The sequence below is a fragment of the Galeopterus variegatus genome, unplaced genomic scaffold (assembly GCF_000696425.1).
Source record: "Galeopterus variegatus unplaced genomic scaffold, G_variegatus-3.0.2 Scaffold625, whole genome shotgun sequence".
Taxonomy (NCBI): Eukaryota; Metazoa; Chordata; class Mammalia; order Dermoptera; family Cynocephalidae; genus Galeopterus; species Galeopterus variegatus.
The window spans coordinates 416,233-422,186 of record NW_007726736.1 but is presented as its reverse complement, the minus strand read 5'-3'; the positions used below and the strand labels follow the sequence as shown (position 1 = coordinate 422,186).

Below are 5,954 nucleotides of genomic sequence, written 5' to 3'. Positions count from 1 at the left end.
ATAATAATCATATACAGTGTATATTGACAAAATAAAAATTTAACGAAAAAAAAAAACAAAAAAATAAAAAAATAAAAAAAAATAAAAATAAATAAAATTTACCTTTTAACATAAAAAAAATAATCAATGGCTTTTTAAGGACATAAAAATAAATTTTTCCTATTTAAAAATTGGCTAAAAGATGTTGTATTGAGAGGTTTACATGCTTTTAGAAATTTGCACATGTAAAACCAAGAGATAAGCAACAAGGAAAATGTTAATGAAGGACACACTTTGTGTTTATTATAAAACAATTTCCACCAAAAATTAAGTTGCCTTTCTTATATCTTGAAATGATTACATAAAATGTCACCCTTGTATTATTACTCTCATGTTAGAAACAACTAAACCTAGACTCCATTACCTTAAATGATATACAATACCCCATTTTTGTTTAGGAAACAAAGATTATTCAGCACATTTCACCTTACCATTAGACAGAAACCCATTCCTGTCCGAGTAGAAAGACAGCAAAAATTATGTGAAGAGTAGTTCTTTACATGGTATGTTCTCTACTTTGTATACCAAAACACTATGAATTTTTTAATATGAATGCAACTGTGATGTCATTGAGCCCCTAGATTTGCAGCATCATCACCTCTAACCAACATGCCTATCTTGAAGAAGGACTCAAATTTACTGCATCTCCCACAGCTAATCCTATGTCACAGAACATTACAAGGATGGCCCAATTCTTCACCTCTCCCTTTATCCACATACTTTCCTACGTAATTTTGCATTGTTACACCAACGTGTGACTTGCATTGGCCAATGAAATATTAGCAGGCATCGCCAAGTAGAGGCTTGAAATGGGCTCATGCAAAGGGAATTGTTCTCTTGAGGCTCAGTCACTGCCAGGAGAATATGCCTGGGCTAGCCTGCTGGAGGAAGAGATACACCTAGAATAGGGCTGAGTAACCTAAGTCACCCTAGCCAATGGCCACTCAGCCCCCAGGCATATGAGTGAGCCCAATCTAGACTTGTAAATCTCCCCAAGTGAGCCCATGCTAAACTGCCCACTTTCTCATGCATGCAGTAAATAAATGCTTATTGATTTAAAGCACTGAATTTGGGCAAGTCTTGTCACACAGAATTATTGAAGGAAGAGATAACTGGTACAAGAAGTAAAGCTTATTCTACCTCAGATTTCATGGAGGAACTTGGAATAGTGTTACATTGTACACCACAGAGCAAAAATTCTCTTCTTTTCACTGAGTCCTTTTCTGGCTTTAATTTTTGCACTCTTCCTCCATACAATCTCCTGGTTCTCTGAAACTGGTTTTCTCCACCTGCCACTATTTCCTCGGCAAGCCATTGTTCTACCTCTAATTCTCCAGTCTTGCATCTTCACACCCAGCACCTCACTCAGTGAACAAAGGATCCTCCTAAGAAGGCAACAAAGGATTGTAAATTTAAAGAGAATTTCCCAGCTAAAGTTTTTTCTATCCAACAAAAAAACTATATATGAAAAGTAATACTGGAGTTTCAGATTTTAAAAAATATACCTGTTATTAATGTAGACAGTCAAGAAAGTTACAGACAAGAAGATACATAAGCATAGGTCTAAGAACTCACGAGGAGATCAGAATTCCTCTGAGGCAAAGTGCATGTTTAGGATGCAGTCACTCAAATGCATTGCAAACAGGATTCTCCTCTTTTAAAAACAGGCTATAGAAAAAAAATTTCTCATGTTAAATCCTTAAATAACTAGTTAAAATAAAGAAACCGAGAATCAGTGGCCAAGATATCAGCCTCATCTATAAACTGGGTACTGAAGAGGACAACTTGGTCTGTTTTATGTTCCTTCAGGAGGTTCCAAACTTGGTACCTTGAAAAGGGATCTAACCCAGTAGTTGGTTCATGCAACAGCGAAACCTACAGAGGAGGAAATGTATGAATGCATCTCCTACTTCACAGTGAGGGTCTTCAGAAACCAGCATGGAAATCAATGTAAGGTCTAGATTCATTTTTTTTTTTTTTTGCAAAGCATCTAAAATATGTTTTACTATTTTATGGCTTTGGTGTTTCTGGCTGGTTTAGCTTACTAGTTTTAAGGAATGTATCTATAATTTTTTAGTTCAAATCATAGTATCTAAAGGCTATGTTTCATAACTGGGGGTATGTAAAACACCGTGTTGATTTTATTTATTTATTTAAAAATCAATCAATCAATTAATAATTTTTTATTATATATACATGTGGGGTACAACGTTGATTTTCAATAATTGTGTAGAATGTGTGGTGGTTAGAACAGTATAGTTAGCTTATTCATCATTACAATATACAATCATTCTTTGTGTCCATTGGCCAATTCCTCGTTAACCCACCCTCCACTTCCCCTCCCCTTTTCCACCTCTAGTTTTCTAGAAGTTCAATGTATTACTGTGATTGTTCTTTCTTTTTCTTTCTTTCTTTCTTCTGTCTCTCTTTATGGTTCATTTGTTTATTTATGGATTCAGCTTCCAGTTACAAGTGAAAACATGCAGTATTTCTCTTTCTGTACCTGGGTTGCTTCACTTAGGATAACACAGTCCTCCACTGGATCCCTAACAGGCTTGCATGGTACTTTATTTACAAGTTTCCTCTTACATTTGGTAGTTGCGGTAGAGTTTGGACTTTAATAATAGTTTTATATCCTTCAATCCAAATTAATCTTAAAAATATAAGGATCTCCTAAAATGGTAATCCCAAATGTTAGTTTTCTTTTCTGCCCACCACTTAACTTTTTAACACTGACATTTTGAATGTTTCATATGTTTAGTTCCATTATAATTCTTTTTACTTATCAAAAAAAAAACTACATTAATAATACAAACTATTCTAAGAAATTTTTACTCTCTAATAATTAGGAAAAAATTATTCTAGAACTTTGTTGATTAAGCTTTATTTATAACAGGGCATAAAGTAATAGTTTAACAAAAATACAGTCAGGAGTAAATTATGTAAAATATTTTTAAAGCCATCATTTCTAATGTGTTATTTACCTCTTGTTCCACTTCCTTTGGCTGAATCCCTTTTATTTTAGCAAATAGCCTAAGGTTTTCTCTCATAGTGAGAAAATCAAATTGAAAACTGAATTGTGGACAATATCCAATGTTCTTTCTGATTTCTTCCATGTTAGCTATTTCAGAGAGTTGGGTATTATAAATAATGGCTGATCCCATATATAGAAATTTAAAAGAATTTAACACCAGGATGGTAATTCTTTACAGACTGATAATACATAATATTAGTATTTAGATCCTGTTCAAAAAAAAATGTCTTGATTAGTTTAATAAACTTCATATTTTCTAATTGCATAATTAATACATTAAGAAATAATCAGATTACTCTTAATATAAATATCTAAGTCCACAGCAAACTATATGTAGAATGTCACATAATAGTGGAATGAATATACAAACTTTCCCATGGATTTATGTACATATGAAATAAATATATCCTGTTCTAAATTACTCAACTGTGTAAAAAGCCAGATTTACAGAAACATTTTTCTTTTACATAATCAGATTGAGTGACATAATTTAGAACAGGATATATTTATTTCATATGTACATAAATCCATGAGAAAGTTTGTATATTACTCAACTGTGTAAAAAGCCAGATTTACAGAAACATTTTTCTTTTACATAATCAGATTGAGCGACTGAAACATTTTTCTTTTACATAATCAGATTGAGCGACTTTAATTTACAACCTGCTTTTTCAGCCAACTTGCTTTGTAAAATTATTTTCTCATCTTCTATAGAAACAGACAATTCACTAAGAATGTTTTGAAGTGTTGGTTTACCAGCTCCACTATGTCCAAGTATTGCAGTGACCTGTCCTTCATATATGTCACGAAGTATGCCTGTTTTAGAATAAAGTGTGAAAATTAGACTTTGGATTATACGCAGATGGAATGAACCTTTTAAAAAATGGAGGAGTAAAATATATCTCAGCAGTTTATTTCACTGGTATTTTAATATCTCCTGTAAAATTATATATTTAATTGTATAAGTTACGTATTTATGAAGACAAAACATCAATTTGTCTGGAGAAACTGGGTCAATAGTTTCCCACTCATTTCTACCTTCCTGCCTATTCTAAATCCTTTGAATGTCTAAGAATATATGTATTTAATATAAAGAAAAGGCTACCAGGGATAAAAACAAAACATATTTTATTTGTTTCCTGGGCAAAGGAAAGCGGTGTAGCTTAAGGAATTGCCTCACTGAGGCTTGCAGAACCAGAGACAGAAGGGCTGGTTATAAAGGAAAAGGGGGATCATGTATTCCATATTAGGAGGGAGGTGGTATTGTTCAAGGAGAGGATTATAAAGTTTCTCCTGGCACTGGTCATTGTTCTGTTTTATATCAGGAAAGTGTGGGCATGGACTTTAAAGAAGTCTGTTGGGATCCAAAACATGTCATAGGGCATTTTCATATATACATGCTTGGGACCTGACAAGTTTTTCTTTAATATTTGAAAAATTAACTCCATTGGAAAACAACAAAGAATTCCATTAGCATCCCAGAAATTTTGAAAGATTCTCTGAAGACGGAAAACGTATTGAATTAGATTGTCAGAGAATCAAAGGTAAGGTAAAGCACAGCCCAAAACAAATGATGAAAAGTTCTATGAAAGTAAACTCAATTCCAGTGATACTATAGGCTCAGTCAGACAAATTCAGGTTGAAGATTATAAACCAGTATGAATAGCACAATCCCATTAAAAAATATATTTTATATACACATATATACATAGAAAAATATAACATTATTGTGACTATCCCCTCACCATAGAAACATGTTTTTAAATTTTTTCCTTTTATCTAAGTTCATTCTCTAACTTTCTACTGCTTATTTGTATTTTGAGGCAGCAAAGAATTTTTTAAAATTAAAAACATCTGCAAATCAATGAAGTTTTCCCTTTACCTTGTGATGTTTCTACTTTTCCAGGCTTTTTCCATTATATTCTTTTTTTTTTTAAACATTTTTGATTCTGAAAGAAGATTAAGTCACTTTGAGGTAAATATATTTTCTAATAACACAGATTATAAACTGCCAATACTATAGTTTGTGACTGAACCTAAACTTCATAGTACAGGGTGTCACTCTTTTAATGGGATACAAGGAGGGCGGTAGTTCCCCCTCCATTCCCAAAAGAGATTTATGCAGACCTGCTCATACTTTTATCAGGCTTTGGCATTTCATGTATCCCAGCGATTACTCTAAGTTAGCAAATGAATAAGGGAAAGCTACAATTGAAAGAGAGGAAGGAAAGAAGGAAGCAGGGAGTGAGGGAGGAAGCTTTCCCTCAATCCTGAATTCCTCCAAATCATTTTTCTCTTTCACAGGCAAATTTATCAAAATAATAGTATCTATTCCGTTTCCATTTCTTTACCTCACATTTATTCCTCAACTTAAGACAGTATAGCTTCTGACCCTACCACTCCACACTATTTTCAATGAAGTCAGCAATGATATTCTAATTACCAAATCCAGTGGACACTTTTCAGTCCTTGCTTGATACACTTCACTATTTTAAACTATTGCTCATCCTTTTCTTTTCATGAGGCTGTTTCCTTGGATTCTACCCTTTTGGCATCCACATCCTTCTCTTACTATTTCTCCTCACCATACTTTATGAACTCCTTAAACTGGATTCTATACTTAACCAATTATTTTTCTTATTCTCAAATTTTTGCCACACAATCTTAACCACTCTTGCTTCAGCGCTACCTAGATTCTGATGATTTCCAAATTTGTATCTAGTTCTCTCTTCAAAGTTTCAGATTTATATATTCAGCTTTTTGCCTTACACCTGCACATGGATTCCAAACTGAATGCATTTTTTTTTCTTTCTAAATCAGTCCCACTTTCATTTTCTTTTTTTTTTTTTTTTTTTTTTTTTTTTTTTTTTTTTTTTTTTTC

The 5,954-nt window shown here is 32.9% G+C and overlaps 1 pseudogene; it reads right to left on the bottom strand.

The window, feature by feature from the left end:
• The window catches only part of LOC103588900, a 19,773-nt pseudogene that overhangs the window by 8,205 nt on the left and 5,614 nt on the right, over positions 1 to 5,954 (bottom strand).